The 18,035-nt window shown below is 34.7% G+C and overlaps 1 protein-coding gene and 1 pseudogene across 1 annotated transcript in view; one reads left to right on the forward strand and one right to left on the reverse strand.

Annotated features, from left to right (window-relative positions):
• The window catches only part of LOC145240201 (uncharacterized), an 86,020-nt gene that overhangs the window by 52,448 nt on the left and 15,537 nt on the right, over positions 1 to 18,035 (forward strand). The window lies entirely within an intron of this gene.
• LOC145240471 (U2 spliceosomal RNA) lies at positions 17,237 to 17,375 on the reverse strand (annotated as a pseudogene).

Genomic DNA, 18,035 nt, shown 5'->3' on the forward strand with positions numbered 1-18,035 from the left:
AATCTTATTCAATTGGAGGATTATTGTCAGGAAGAGTGGGCTAAAATTACTACTGAAGACTGCAACAACTTGGTTGTAAACTATGAAAAGCGACTGAGGAAGGTAATCAAGGCCAAAGGCTATACAATTGATTATTAAATAAATCGTGCCAATAATTTTGAACAAGGTTTTTTTGCAATTATGTTTGTTGTTCCTTTGTTATTTATTTTTTCTAAAATCCGATTGCTGCATCGGAAAGGCCAGTTAAAAATACATAATATACTTTGTTATTTTCTTTAATTTAATCCCTTTTTTTAGAATTTATTAGACAAAATTTAACTTTTATTTTACCGTGCCAATAAATATGATCATCACGATATATATATATATATATATATATATATATATATATATATATATATATATATATATATATATATATATATATATATATATATATATACCCAGGCTTGCCAGGGTCGACATGAAGTTCGGTTTCGCCACACCTGCTAACTAAGAATATTAAGCAGTTTTTCATATGTCAACTCTATCGATACGAACAAAAATTTCAAAAATAAAAGAACGAATGAAAACACGAAAATGTAATTGCCCCCTCCCTCCGAAAAAGAAGTACGTGACAAACTCTCCACCAAATATTTCGGCAGAAGAGATACGAAGAGAAGCTATTCTCTGGATATTGAGCACCTTTATATGACTATATTCCAGTTTAAGCGAATTTCTTTTATGCTACCTCAGTCTAGAAAGATTTGTCTTTACGGTCTGTTTCAACGAAAACAAACGGTAAATAATTCAGTTTCAAAAATACCAAAGTATAATTTGTGTTAACCGAATGTTTATGTTATAAAAATGATGAGTTATGACCTATTGCGTTATCAAAAGAAAAAAATAGTTACGATGTAAAAAAAAAAAATGTGAAGAAAAAACTGGTAAAAATGTAAATGAAAGTTTTTTTGTTTTTGTTTTTAATAAAGAATCATAATTGAATTGAATTGGTTGTTTTTTTTTAAATAAAAATTCACTGGACCACAACGTTAATCGCGAAATCACGGAAATTATTTTATTTAAATTAATTACAAAAATAATGCTTGAAAGTTTTTAATTTTAATATCTGCCGAAAAAGAAAACAAAAACAAAAAGAACAACGTTCGGGCCCAAGAGAAATAACTCAAACCGATTCATAAAAAAATCGATGTCGGTAAAAACAAATTAAATTTAATTAAATATGTTATCAATATAAATAATAAACTTAAAATAATTCTCTCACTATAAACTTCTCTCACTATAAACAATGACTAATACTAATAATAGGTCAATAAGTCTCCTGTGTGTCATGAGTAAGTTGCTGGAATCTGTGTTAAATACAGAAGTAATAAACAATCTCAACAAAAATAACCTTCTTAGTGACACTCAATATGGTTTCCGTTCTGCTAGATCTACGGCAGATGTGCTTACAGTTCTTTCTCATAGGATTAACAAATCTCTCGACGGAGGCAACCTTTCTAGGGCAATTGCTCTTGACATATCTAAGGCCTTTGATAGAGTATGGCATAAAGGTTTACTTCACAAGATCTCTAGCTATGGTATAGCTGGAAATGTCTTCTCAATTATTAAATCATTTCTTTCTGATAGGTTCATAAGAGTAGTAGTTGAGGGACAAAAATCAGAAGCTCACAGTATTAATGCTGGAGTCCCTCAGGGGTCCATCCTGGACCCAAATCTTTTCCTGATCTACATTAATGATCTTCCAAATCACATCCTTACATCATTTGTAAACCTTTATGCTGACGACACTACCATTTATGGTAGCACATCTAAGACAGTAAAGGACCAAGTTCTCTCCGATTCTCTCACCTCTGATCTTGAGCACGTAGTACAATGGGGAAAGGAGTGGCTGATTAATTTTAATGCATGTAAAACCAAGCTTCTCTCTTTACATCATCAACATTCTGATTCACATTTGGCATCAATTGAAATGAATGGCTCTCGTCTTCTGGAGGCCTCAAGTTTTGACAAGCTTCTAGACTTGACCATTACTCCTGATCTTAAATGGAACACGTACATCAAATCTGTTGTCAAGGCCGCTGGAAAAATGGTGGGATCTTTCTATCGATCCGGTAGATATCTCACTGCTGATGCAATTCTCTATCTATATAAGAGCCAGGTACGTCCAAGGATGGAATACTGTTGCCACATCTGGGCAGGAGCTGCTAGAAAGGACTTGTCCTGCCTTGATAGAGTTCAAAATAGACTTCGTAGCCTCGTAGGAGATGTCCTTTTCTCTTCCCTGCAACCTCTATCTCACAGAAGAAATGTTGCGAGTTTGTCTCTGATGTATCGTTATTTTCATGGAAAATGTTCGACTGAGCTTCAATCTATGGTCCCCCCTCGCCTAACTTTCACAAGAAACACTTGTCTAGCTGTAAACACTATCAATAATTCTCCCCACTCTTTATCTGTGCCTAAACCTAAACGTAGATTCCATGAACAAAGCTTCTTTCTTAGAACTGCACGCCCGTGGAATTGTCTTCCGTTTTCCTGCTCTCCGGCTGACTACAATATGGTTGTGTTCAAGACTAACGTAAATAAGTTCTTGATGAGCCGTTCCATAAAAGTTATCAAATTTACCGAATTTTCATTAATAATGATTACTATATTGTCCAATTTTTACTGTACGCTCTTTAACCCTTATCCTCGAGTGGCCTTTTGGCCTTGATAATGTGGTGATGCCTGTGCAAAAAAAAAAAAAAAAAAAAAAATACACCGCTATTTAATAAAGTCGATTTTCCTTAATGTAATATGGAAATGACGTCTTTAATCTTATATTTTGCAATAATCATAATATATATAGGAATGAATAATATGATAAAGTAATGGATGTTTGTATATATTAATCAACTTGTGAACAAACAAACAAACAAACAGACAGACAGGAATACGGATATATATATATATATATATATATATATATATATATATATATATATATATAGAGAGAGAGAGAGAGAGAGAGAGAGAGAGATCTAGAAGATAGATAGAAAATTAACGTAAATATTTATCAAATATATAACGAAAGGTCTATATTTCAAATTTCAAGTTTTTTTTCCATTTTACCGTTTATTTCTTTAAGCATGTTAAAGTGGTCAATTCTTAACAGCAGCTGTTTCGTAACACAGAATCATTCATGCCGATTTTTTAAAAATTTATTCCACTCTTACTCATCAAAAGAACAGGAACTCATCAACTTTTAAAGAAAATAAAGGAATACAGTTCATAAATTAAAGGATCGATGGAAATAAAACGTGAAATATTTATCTCTCTATATTTTTTTATTTCGCATTGTGGACGTATAGGAATATAAAATGCTTTTAATATATCTTTTTAAAAGAACAGAATTTCTGCCGTTTCCTTTGACCTTCCTCGGAATATTAAAAGGGGTGTTTACGACGGATGATGGTAGCAGAACAAAAGTGTATAACTTACAAGATGAAGGAATTTTTATACGTAACTCCATCTCTCGAACTTACTCTTTGATGTTCACACCTAAAGAACGTTGGTAGCGTTCAGGACATTTTTGAATAACGAACCATAAATGTTAAAGCATATATATTACCAGGCTACACGGCATTGCCCGGTCGTAAAAAATACTTATATATGATATTTTAATTGATTCAGATTTCGTATTTATTATTATAAATCAACCATCTATTTATTATATAGTACTTAATATACATATAAGTAAAATGAGTATATGATTGTAAAGTTTCCTTTTAATGACTTGGGTGCCATCGGCTAGTATCGAAACCAAAATATTAAGCTCTGTAGCGGTATTCGTCACCATCTGAGCTAATGACACATGCATATAAAACACTTAACAACTTAACGTATAAATATACATTTGCGCATGCGTGAAGCATACACATTACGTCACTTCCAGTTTTGCGGTGGTCGTAACAGCAAAGACGTTACATTTTTGCCCCATTTTTTTCTTCTTTCGCGGCACGGGTTCGAGCCTTCCTTCCTACTCACACTTTTTTTTTTTGCCCAACACACACCTCCAACCACCCGGGGAACGCCGGGCTGAAATGCTATTATCTATAAAAGTTAAAGCGTCTGCCTGTGTGTGTGTGTGTGTGTGTGTGTGTGTGTCTGTGTGTCTGTCCGTCTGCGTACATTTTCCTACACAACAACTCTGTCAATTTTCGGTCTACAGACTCGAGGTTTGATATAAGGGGTATTGTGTTTTGGAAAATCGTTTTAATCCGTTTTCGGACAGAATTTTGTCCGTCAAGGGGTCAAAATTCGACGATTTGACCTTTGAAAACTCTACCAAACTTCTCCGTTAATTTCGGGTCTAAATTCTTGAAAGTTTAGATGTAGGTTACTAGGAAATCGATCTAACTTAACTTGATTTAAGCCCAACAAATCAATGTAAAGGGTTTCAAATTGGTGTCAAAGTTTTAAAAAAAATTGACTTTTGCTGTGTCTACCAAATTACTCAGCAAATTTCTGGTCTAAACATTTGAAATTTGACATAAAGGGTATTCAGAGATAGGGTAGGCTTTTCAATCGGTTTGAGTCGAAAATTTGAGCTATCAAGGGGTCAAAGTTTGAAAAATTTGACCTTTGCGGTTTCCAGCAAACTACTCAGCAAATTTTGGGTCTAAACATTTGAAATTGTATATAACGAGTATTCAGACATTTGGCAAGCATTTTAATATGTTTTGGGGTAAGAATTTTGCTGCGAAAAGGTCAAAGTTTTAAGAGTTGACCTTTACAGATTCTACCAAACTCCTCCACCAATTTTGTGTCTACTTGGATGTAGGTAACTTGGACATGGGTCAAACATTTTATTTTGATTGGAATCCAAAACAAAAAATGTTTAGGGGTCAAAATTGGAGTCAAAGTTAAAAAAAAAAATTACCTTTGCTGTCTCTACGAAATTTTTGGCCCAAACATTTGAAATTTTACATAAAAATATATTCACACATAGGACAAGTTATGAACAGTACAAACGGCTCGAGCAAAGCCGGGCAGAAATGCAAGCAGTAAATAAGGTTAGTTTTGCGAGTAATAGTAAATTAATAGGAAATAATTTTCGGTTTGAGATTGATAGTGAATAAAGGTGTAATTAAGTTTAGAGTTTAGAGTAATAGTAAATTAGAAGCAAATAATTTTGCGTTTAAGATTAATAGTCAATTATTAGTAAACAAGTTTGGATTTGAGATATAAAAACTCGAATAAACCTAGAACCCCATCTTCCAACGTAGACCCCTATTACCAGGTCTCTTTCTCCAACATCAGGGGTCTGCGTTCCAACATTCCAGAGGTTGAAACCCAATTACAGGAGACGAAACCGAACATATTATTTCTAAGCGAAACTGGAATAGGGCCGACCACTTCCCTAGATGAGTTCATAATTAACGGATACTCTAACTTAACAGCTAAATCTGACCCCCAAGATCGCCATGGGCATGAATATGTGCCTACATTAAAGATGGCTTCCCGTGTGGCAGGGATATCTCTAGAGAAGATCCTAATTTACCCTATATGTGCTTCAGGGTTGCACTTGCTAACACCACTGCATTTATATTTACCCTCTATCGGCCCCACAACAGCGGAGTTACTATCTTTAAGAGCAAATCTGCGAAAATAGACCACATCCTGTCTGCACAACCCTCGGCTAACATCCACATCTGTGGTGACTTCAACGTCCATAACGTGGAATGGCTGACCCATTCAAATAAGACAGACGATGAGGGGAGGTTTTGTCATGATTTTGCCATTGCTTATGACCTCACTCAGATTGTTCGCGAACCCACCCGTGTGCCCGATACACTCGGTCAATATGCAAGCCTCCTAGACCTTTTTCTCTCAACTTCCCCTGAGCTATGTTCATGTTCCGTTCATTCTCCTCTAGGATCCTCCGACCACTCCGTTGTATCAGTTAAGATAAAAACGAAATGTAATAAGTCCCCAGACGTACCCCTCCACTGTACTGTATACCGATACTCTATGGCTGACTGGGATAGCTTCCGTACATTCATACCTGATTTACCTCTGCACTCCATATTTAAAAGGAAGTGTCCTCTATAGTATCAGATCTGACCGAATGTTAAATTGTAGGCATAGGCCGATTCATACCATCTAAAAAATTCCAATAAAAACCTAACAGCCAGCCATGGTTCTCCCCAGAATGTGCTGCTGCTATCGCGCACAGAAATCACTTTTTCCATAGCTACCAACGTAATAGATGCACTGAGACTAAAGCTGCTTTCAGGACTGCCAGCAACCACTGTAAAAGAGTAATAAAAAATGCAAGAGAGCTATATGCCCAGTCTGTTAAATCCAAGGTAGCTGATCAGCGGCTTGGTTCCCACCAGTTTTGACAAATAACAAATAGGATCCTGAACAGAAGTGTGCATTCTATCCCAACCATTATCAATGGACCAGAGGTCATCTCGTCAGCATCAGACAAGGCCAGACTATTTGCCAAGAACTTTGCAGCTAATTCTACCCTATGTGACGAACTCCATCAACTCCCCATATTTCCTCCTATAACACAGAACAAGCTAGGTAACATACAAATATCCGTGCATGAGGTCGGCAAGCTAATCAAGAACCTTGATTCCAGTAAAGCAACTGGCCCTGACGGCATTCCAATTATAGTGTTAAAAAAGCTTCAACCAGAACTTGCTCCCATACTTACGAAACTGTTCAAGCGCTGCCTTAAGGAGAAGTGCTTTCCGACTCCCTTAAAGACCTCATCAGTATGCCCTGTATTTAAGAATTCAGGTGATAAGTCATCTCCCTATCAGTACAGGCCAATAAGTCTCCTGTGTGTAACGAGTAAGTTGCTGGAATCCATATTAAATAGAGAAATAGTAAACAATCTCAGCAGAAACAACCTTCTTAGTGACACACAATATGGTTTCCGCTCTGCAAGATCTACCGCAGGTGAGCTGACGGTTATATCTCACAGGATTAGTGAATCTCTTGATAAAGGCTTCCTTTCTAGGCAATTGCTCTTGACACATCAAAGGCCTTCGACAAGGTATGGCATAAGGGTCTACTTCACAAGATTTCCAGCTACGGTATAACTGGAAATGTTTTCTCAATCATTAAATCATTTCTCTCCGATAGGCTCATAAGAGTAGTGGTCGATGGACAAAAATCAGAGGCCTGCAGTATTAATGCTGGAGTCCCTCGGGGGTCAATCCTGGGCCCAACTCTCTTCCTGATCTACATCAATGACCTCCCTAAACACATACTTAAATCATTCGTTGACATCTATGCTGATGACACGACCATCTACGGCAACACATCAAAGGTTGTAAATGACAAAGTTCTCTCTGATTCTCTCTCTCCTCTGATCTCGAGCGCGTGGTTCAGGGGGGGAAGACGTGGCTGGTTTCCTTTAATGCATCCAAAACCAAACTCCTATCCTTACATCATCAACGCTCTGATCCCCATCTGGCATCAATTGGGATGTGGCTCTCGTCTGGGAGAGGCCCTGTGTTTTGACAAGCTTCTGGGTTTGACCTTTACACCTGATCTGAAATGGAACACGTACATCAAGTCTGTTGCCAAGGTCGCTGGAAAGATGGTGGGATCCTTCTACCGTTCCAGAAGATATCTCACTACTGATGCAATTCTCTATCTATATAAAAGCCAAGTACGTCCAAGGATGGAATACAGCTGCCATATCTTGGCAGGAGCTGCTAAAAGCAGCCTATCCTGCCTTGACAGAGTACAAAATAGACTTCGTGGCTTAGTGGGAGATGCCCTTTTCTCTACCCTGCAACCTCTCTCCCACAAAACAGACGTTGCGAGCCTATCCTTGTTTTATCGTTATTTCCATGGCAGGTGCTCGTCTGAACTCCAATCTCTGGTCCCCTCTCGCCAGTCTTTCATGAAAAACACCCGTCTAGCTGAAGCCACTGTCAATAATTTCCCCCACTCTTTATCTGTGCCTAAATCAAAACGTGGATTCCATGAACAAAGCTTCTTTCTTAGAACTGCGCGCCTGTGGAACTCTGTTCCGTCTGCCTGCTTCCCTCCGGACTACAACTTGGATGTCTTCAAGTCCAACGTTAACAAATTCCTAATGAACCGCCCCTTTAAGTAAACGTTCATCAAATCTCCACATTAACGTAATGTACTTGCAATAACCATTATCCCTGAGTGACTTCCGGGCCTAGATAAGTGGTGACCACTGTGTAAAAAAAAAGAGAACAATAGTAAATTAATCGCAAATAATTTTGGGTTTGAGATTAATAGTGTATTAACAGTAAATAAGTTTGAGAAGAATAGTTAATTAAGAGCAAATAATTTTGGGTTTGGGATTAATAGTGAATTAATCTATCTATCTATCTATCTATCTATCTATCTATCTATCTATCTATAAAAGAGAAAACGTCTGCCTGTGTCTGTATATGTCTGTGTACATTTCCTTACCAAATAACTCAATTTTCGGTCTAGAGACTCGAGATTTAATATAAGGGATATTGAGATTTGGGAAAATCCTTTTACTCGGTTTTCGGCCAGAAATTTTGCTGTCAAGGGGTCAAAGTTCAACGATTTGATCTACTAAACACCGCCGCCAATTTTGAGTTTAAACACTGTAAATTTTAAATGTAGGTTACTTTGACAGGGATCCAACTTTTTAATTTGATTAGAACCCCCCAAAATAAATGTTAAGGGGTAAAAATTGGGGTCTAAGTTTAAAAAAATGATCTCAGCAGTCTCCACCAAATTACTTAGCCAATTTCTTGTCTAAACATTTGAAATTTTACATAAAGGGTATTCAGAGATAGGTCAAGCTTTTTATTCGATTTGGGTCGAAAATTTGAGCTGCCAAGGCGTCAAAGTTCCAAAGATTTGACCTTTGCGGTGTCTAGAAAACTACTCCGCCAATTTTGTGTCTAAACATTTGAAATTTATACGTAACAAGTGTTTGGCAAGCATTTTAATCAGTTTTGGGGCGAAAGTTTTGCTGCGAACGGTCAAAGTTTAAAGAGTTGACCTTTGCAGATTCTACCAAATTCCTCTACCAATGAAATGTAAAATGTAGGTAACTTGAATATGGGTAAAACGTTGTGTTTTGATTTGAAGCCATAATAATAAATGTTAAGAGGTCAAAACAGAAACTTTTAGTCTAAAAATTTGAAATCTTACATAAAGTGTATTCACACGTAGGGCAAGTTATGAACAGTACATAGGGCCCGAGCAAAGCCGTGCAGAAATGCAAGTAGTAAATAAGCTTGGTGTTGAGAGTAATAGTAAATTAATAGCAAATTTTTTGGGTTTGAGGTTAATAGTGAATTAAGAGTAAATAAGTTTGGAGTTAAGAACAATAGTAAATAAATAGCAACTAATTTTGGGTTTGAGATTAATTGGGAATTAATAGTAAATACGTTTTGTAATTGAGAACAATGGTAAATTAGTAGTAAAAAAATCTGTGTTTGAGATAAATAGTGAATAATTAGTAAATAGATTTTGAGTTGAGAGTAATAGTAATCTAATAGCTAATAATTTTCGGTTTGAGATCACTAGTAATATATATATAATAGTAAATAAGTTTTGATTTAAGAATAATAGTAAATTTGTATTAAATAATTTTGGGTCTCAGATTAACAGTGAATTATTCGTAAATAAGTTTGGAGTTGACAACAATAGTAAATTAATAGCAAATATTTTATGGGTTTGAGATTAATAGTGAAACAATATTTAATAAGTGTGGACTTGAGTACAATAGTAATTTAATAGCAAATAATTTTGGGTTTGAGATTAATAGTGAATTATTCGTAAAATGTATAGAGTTGAGAAAATAGTAAATTCGTAGCAAATAATTTTGGGGTTGAGATTAATAGTGAATTAATATTAAATAGGTTTGGACTTGAGAGCAATAATAAATGAATAGCAAATAATTTTAGGTTGACATTATTAGTGAATTAATAATAAATAAGTTTGGATTTAAAAATAATAGTAAATTAGTAGCAAATAATTTTGGGTTTGAGATTAATTGTGAATTAGTCTATCTATTATATTTATTAGAGTAATATTGTCTGTGTGTACACATTTCCCTAGCATACTACTCTGTCAATTTTTAGTCTGCAAACTCGACATTTAGCAAAAGGGTTATTGGGATTTGGGAAAATCTTTTTAATCGGCTTTTGGGCAGAAATTTTGTTGCTAAGGGGTCAAAGTTCAATGATTTGAGCTTTGAAAACTTTCCCAAACTCCTCCGCCAATTTTGATCCAAACACTAGAAATTTTAAATGTAGGTTACCTGTACATGAGTACAAACTTCTTAATATATATACATATATATATATATATATATATATATATATATATATATATATATACATATGCATACAAAGTTATTAAGAGTACAGAAGGCCCGAGCAAAGCCGTGCTAAAATACTCGTATATCTATCAAAGTGAAAATGTCTGTGTGTGTCTGTCTGTGTACATTTTCCTACACAATGACTCTGTCAATTTTCGGTCTACAGACTCGAAATTTTACATAAGGAGTATATAAATTTGGAAAAATCGTTTTGATCGGGTTTTGGATAGAAATTTTTCAGTTAAAGGGTCAAAGTTCAACGATTTGACCTTTGAGAACTCTATCAAACCCCTTCGCCAATTTTGGGTCTAAACACTTGAAATGTTAGATATTAGTTTTTTGGACATGGATTAAACTATAATTTGATTTGATCCCAAAACAATAAATGCTTAGGGGTCAAAATTCGGATCAAAGTTTTTAAAAAAATTGACCTCGGCAGTCTCTACCAAATTACTCAGCCAGTTTTTGGTCTAAATATTTGAAATTTTACATAAAGTGTATTCAGACATAGGGCAAAATTTTAATCCATTTTTGGCCGAAAATATGCTTCCAAAGGGTCAAAATCCAAAAGATTTGACATTTGCGGTCTCTAGCAACCTAATAATCCAATTTGGGGTCTAAATATTTGATACTCAGGCATGCAGCTTGATCTTTAATCAGTTTTGGAGCGAAAGTTTGCTGCCAATAGGTCAAGGTTTATATAGTTAACCTTTGCAGATTCTACCAAACTCCTCTCCCAATCTTGGGTCTAAACACATGAAATTTTAGATGTAGGTTACTTGGACATGAGTCAAATATTTTAATTTGATTTGAGCCCAAAACAATAAATGTTAAGGGGTCGAAATTGGGGTCAAAGTTAAATTTTTTTTTTTTACCTCTGCAGTCCTTTGTAACTTTTCTCTATAGTAGTTAAGGAAGTCTATTATATAGAAAGGCATTACTGTACATATGCCCACTTTTTAATATATACATATGCACATAACGTTATGAACAGTACATAGGGCCCGAGCAAAGGCGGGCTGAACTGCTAGTTCAGTAATAAGACAAAGAAAATATCAAATAAACGAATATTTTCCGTAATTATCGTTCAACGAATCTCTCGGACATATAAGATATAAATATCAAAACGTATAAATTCTGCCAAAAACGAAAAGCGAATTAAAATGGTAGATAATGATATATATTTCTTCGATCTAGTAAGTTTTTAATTCCAAGTAAATTTTAGAATGATCGATAATTAATCGGTTTATCTGCTTTTACATGAACTCCAGTTTAAGAATTCCTGTGTGAGCTCGGTTGTATTCGTAACCTGAAAATTGGCTTCGTGTATGAATATACACAAAGCTAAACTGACTATTAAACTATTGCCTATAAATTACTTTGAGTTACAGAACACCCCCCTCTTTAAAAATGTATAGACTGGATATATACTTATATTACTAGAAGTAAAAGATGTTCTGATGACAAGGCGAAAATAGTCAGGGTTTGCTATCAGATATAGCAGATCCTTCTCATCAATCATTGAGGCATACTTAGCATGCGTCTACCGAGAAGATGACATGCGGGAACAAATCTACATCAACGAGGGATGGGGTGTTGGGGTGCAAGAACCGGTGCATGTGGCTTGCCTGTGGGTGTGCATTCTTCTCGAGAGCATCGCATGTTTGCATCGTGTCACTTCTTTGTGCACTGGAAGATCTACATGCGAAGAGCAATGGGTTTTGTGGTGTAAAAGTATTCACAGAATTCCACTTGAACATTAAATGCATCTATGTAAGTGCGTTTACTAATGCGCATAAATAGTTCTGAGAAGCGAGTACCTCAAACTATTCGTTTAGAATTCATACTCATACAAACACACGCACATACACACATATATACACACACATATATGTAAATAAGTATATTTAAATATGTACATACCCATATAAACACACACCCATACACACATATAAACACACACACGCACATATATATATATATATATATATATATACATATAAATGTATATATATATATAAATGTATATACACATATATAAATATATAAACACATATCTATAAAAATATATGAATATATAAATATATCTGTATATGTAAATATATACATATATATATATATATAGACACATATACACGCATATAAATATGTATACAAATATATGTAAATATGTATACAAATATATGTATATGTAAGTATATATATATATATATATATATATATATATATACACACCTATATAAGCATACGTACACATCTATCTATCTATATATAACCCCTCTCTCTCTCCCTTTATATATACCTATATATATATATATATATATATATATATATATATATATATATATATATATATATATATATATATATATATGACCAGACAAAATAATACATCATCTACCTTGCACGGTGGTACATATCAGAGATTATTTCATAAATAAAACCTAAATGGTGCATTTTATCACTGTACATAAATCATTATGTGATTTTGTTTATGTATATTTACCAGGTTTCTAAATAATGTCGAATTATAAAATCTGTGTCAATCAGCTCAAACTCTACTTTATTGAATTAGAATAGAGATAATTACAATCGATATATTCTTTTAAGAGAACGAAGTTTCTGCAATCTCTGAAGTATTTTAATTAGTCAGATTACTCTTCTCAACTTCGTACACAGTAGTGCTGCTAGTTACCGTTGCGGAGTTATTTTTCTTTTCTTATCTTTTTCTTTTTTGTGACTGTAATAATAGTAACACTTTTATATAAAACAACGATTAACTCCATTATTTGCTCTGGTATTTGGTTTTACTTTTTGACATTAACCGCTATAGTAATTTTGTAAGTGTATCGTCTCCTTTACACTGTCGTAGAGTATTGGAGTCCTACAACACAACGTCCGTTCACTTTGAAGTCCCACTTCTCAGATATAGGAACTTATTTTCTCCAAACGTATTTTGCAAGTAATGAATCCATGTTTATTTTATTGCAGTATGGTTTTGTCAAGCTATCGATGGATGTAACTACGGAGAATTTTGTTCGAAACAGACAGAAAGAAAATACCAATAAGAGTTAGTTCTTTTGCTTTTTTTTTAATGTGCAAAAATGTCTTAACAACGATCGGACCCTTTATCTCCGAGAGACCCATACGCATATTTGTTTATGGAGCGCATAATATTAACACAAGCGACGCCTTATTAATTACTTTCCAAATCTATATAAATGACAAAACTGTCTATGGCAGCACCCCTAAGAGCATAAAAATCTTTAAGAATGATTTAGTTATTAAAATCTTGCCGATTCTCTCTTTGTTGATCTGCTGATAAAATGTATACGTATGCATTCTCTACATTCGCCACTAATTCTTGGATCCCCATTTTGCAGCTCTTGTACGAGGAGTAATGAAGATCTTTATTCGGCACTTCATCTTTTTATTCGAAACTCTCTAGCGTATCTACCACGTACTTCATCGCACGACTCAATTAACATCACACATTCTCATAACTAGTATTCTGTTATACTTAAAACAATGACGTCACACTAATATATAAACATATACTAATATATATATTTTTTCTTTCAATATATACTTATTTATAACTTATATATTACTGATATATAAAAGGCACCTTGCATATGTGTCTGTCTGTCTTTTTGTGTGTTTGTCTGTTTGTGTGTTTGTCAGTTTGTGTTTGTGTGTGCATGTCTATGTCTGTATTTGTGTGTGCGTATCTGTATGCGTGAGCGCGTTCCTTACGGACTCCGAAACGGTTGGAGCGAATTATTTTTTTAAATTTTCGCGCAAAAGTATTTTATGTGTCTGGGAGTGTTCTTAGATATGTTTTGTATAGGAATGCCTCCGATAAGTATCTGAAATCGATAATCGAAAAAATACGATCAACGAAGAAACAGTCCTAGTTAACACCCTTATACATCCTAACAGCACAAGTGCATTTAAGAAGTTTTATCGTCGCACAGGGAAACAGTAGGGTCTTTGACAAGGCAGGAGCTCGTTCGCAATGAATGTTTCTGTCGAGAGTAATATCGAAGCACGACACTTGACGTTTGCATTTTAAACATTACTTAAAGCCATTATATAAAATAATTTTGTAAAATCAACAGTAGTTTCTCTACAGTGCAATGTAGACTAAAATGTATTATGGATTAAGTTACTGCTAGGAGGAATGTGAAGCTTCCGACGAGTGCACCGTGGTGGGTTCCCGATTAGAGCAGACAATCAATCGATTTGATTGAAAAATGGACGATTTCATCGATTTTGATTACAATAAGAATATTAGAAGTATGGAGCATTCATTGATCCTCATTAAATTCCGAGCAACATAGGGTCTCCTTGTTAGTATCATCATATTTTTATATAGCGGGTTCATCACCCAAGGTAGCATAACGCAAGGAATTCTAGTCATACACACCAGGTAAAAACACTTTTTAATTTATTTGTCTTATTTGTCTTCTTTTATTAATGGAAATCGCCCAAGACAAAGCACGAAGCCACTTGATGGAAAAAGTTAAAATCTAACCAATCAGACCAATCAGATGTTAGATAGCTAAATTATCCTCTCTATTTCAGAAACATAATTTATGGAATTTGAGGACTAAATAAATAATATTAAATAAGAAAAACAATAGTTATGAGGCTGCTAGAAGTTAATTGAAGATCTACTTTCTTAGGCACCGCCAAAACTGGGGGGGGGGGGGCAGGTAAGTACTTTTTGACGGACCGTCTTTTTAAAAATCTACCAAAAATCAGGTAATTATCCAATCAATACGAAATTTTCAGCGATTATTAAGAGAAGAATGAACTTTATAACAGTGTACTTATTTTTCATAAACGATATATATATATATATATATATATATATATATATATATATACTTTTTTGCTTACAAATCTCCCCCTTGTTTTGAGGGGGTTCCAAATATGCTTAAAATAATCATCTGAATCTGAACAAAACATATTGTGTTGTTGTAATGGACAGGATTATAGATTTAAAAAAAAATAAAAAAACTTGTTTGCATACCTTATTTTGACGTCTGAATATCAGAACTTCGATTGTGTTTAATTATCCCGCTTTTGAGTTTTGAAGTGTGAAATTCGGTGAATATGTTAAGTAAAATAATTAATTTAAGTTAAGCAGAACAAAAAAAAAATATTTACACGAAAAAAGCCATTTTAAAATCTTTGATGAATAAATTAACAATTTTTTTTTAGCGGGCCGAATAATGCATAACCATTATTAAACAAGGCATGCTTTGAAGAATCGATACAAAAAAAAAATTCGATAAATATTGTGCCCTTTGTGTTAAAAATAGCATCATTTTTACGACCCCGTTTGAAAACGTTTGCCGCCTTTCGACTACGGTGGACCAAACGCGCTGAAATAATTTTTTTTATTCTGCTTTAAATTGCCCCCCTCCATTTTGGGGAGCCTGGGACCACACACATACACATTAAAAACCAAACTTATACAAATGGTCACCCATCTGGTACTGGCCAGCCTCAGCGTTAATAATACATTGAAATTTTCGTCACTGAAAAATAAGTTTTTTTTTGGTCTGTTTGGTTTTCCATAGTTTGCTTTTTATTAAGTACAAACGTAAACATTGTTTAGATCGACGCGAAGTTACTGGTTGTCTATATGAATAAGTGGAATTATTTTAAATCCAGGTACTTATATTATAATATTTTTGCATATTCTCATAGAAAATCACCCTTAATCTTAGTTAGACAACAAATAAATAAATTAATTATTTCAAAAACCTTTTTTTTTTTTAATATTTATGTACGTTTTTTGTGCAAGACAAAAAATGTCAATTGTTAACTTTTTGGGAAAATTTAACATTTCAAATTTAATTAAAAATAGTAGAAAAAGTTTTACATTATTCTGTTTTGTATATGATAAAATTCAGGGTTTTATCTTTCTGGAAAAAAAAGTCACTCAGAAATAATGGATTTTAATAAATGTAATTTCGTTTTAAAAAACAACAACAACAACTTGATTTTTCGGCCATTTTTGGCGGTGCCTATACTTTTTACTCTCTTAATTCTTTCTTTTGATGTCGCCTCACAAACGTCCACGTTTGCTTTTGAGTTTTGATTACCAGTTTCTTTAAAATATGTCGTAGTGTAACCAATTGGGACTCAAACGATGGGAAAGACTCAGCTAATTTAGCTATGCTGGCAATACAAGAATAGTTTAGAACAATAAACAAAGGCTGACATTCTGCAGACGTGAAAGCTGACGTCAGAGATTCGATGATGTTTTGATAAAAAATTAGGCTGGTGAACACATCAAGAAGAAAAGTTGCTGGTTAAAGGGAGATCCGCTCAACAGTGGGTCATTAATTTACGTCCTAAGGACCTAAAAAGAAGCTTTATGGCTAAATTGTGAAGACTAGGAAATCAACTTGGCAGGCGAGTCCGAACAAATGCAACCAATAAAACAAAAGTAAACTGAAATGAGTTACTGTTTCGCATAGAACTATTTCTTTTATTGTCGTTCTATTTGGAAGTCGCCATGTTTAGTAAGCAAGTATATATGAGAAAATAGTTGGTAAAACAGAAAAGGGAGGGGGAATTTAAAAAAACAAGGCCGATAGCTATTAGTCGCGTGCTCTTGTGTAATGAATGAATGCGTGAATGTAGGATTGACATTAAATTCTTAAAGATAAACTAAAATGACCGAAAAATGGGCTGAAATGACTTAAATAAATAAAAAGTAAATGACTTAGAATGACTTTAATTAACTTTCCGATGAATTGAATGACCTTAAGAATGACCTGAATGCTTAAAAAATAATTGGAACCCTTCAAAAACAACTTGAATGATCTGGAGAATGACTTGAATGGCTTTGAGACTGACTGGTTGTAAAGTGGGTGATCATTTTACATTAAATTAATACAGAAAAGTGATCTCCCCACTTTATATCACAAAGTTACAAACATAAGTACAGCATGTAGTAAGAACAGATACTACACTTTGATCTTGGCCAAAAGGCCAAGAAAAGGGTATTTATTTGCTCCTCCACTGAGAAAATTAGGCACAAGGCCGATTTTTAATGTGAGGAGTGAAGGGGAAATGGGAACCAACTCCCCGAGGAGTAGGGGAGCTGGATAGTGACAATTGGTATGAAGAGTTGTCCCTACATTGACCAAGGTCTTATATGTGGATTTGCCCCCACATATGGTCTTTGCTTGCAGCATCTGCCGGAACAGATGGTATTTATTTGCTCCCCCACCGAGCAAATTAGGCACAAGACCGATTTTTAAAGTGAGGAGTGAAGGGGAAATGGGGACCAACTCCCAGGGGAGTAGGGGAGCTGGATGGTGACAATTGGTATGAAGAGTTGCCCCTACATTGACCAAGGTCTTACATGTGGAGTTTCCCCCACATATGGTCTTTGCTTGCAGTATCTGCCGGAACAGATAGTATTTATTTGCTCCCCCACCGAGCAAATTAGGCACAAGGCCGATTTTTAATGTGAGGAGTGAAGGGAGGGGGAAGGGAAAAAGGGGACCTGCTCCCGAGAGGTGGGAAATGGGAGCTGGTTAAAGGTCAAGCATGTGGGGTTGCCCCCCACATCTGGTCTTTGCTAGTCATAGCTGGTCTTTGCTAGTCATAGCTTGCAGCATCTGTCGGAACAGATGGTATTTATTTGCTCTCCCACCGA

This window comes from Euprymna scolopes, chromosome 19 (genome assembly GCF_053919585.1).
Source record: "Euprymna scolopes isolate OS-2025 chromosome 19, ASM5391958v1, whole genome shotgun sequence".
Taxonomy (NCBI): domain Eukaryota; kingdom Metazoa; phylum Mollusca; class Cephalopoda; order Sepiida; family Sepiolidae; genus Euprymna; species Euprymna scolopes.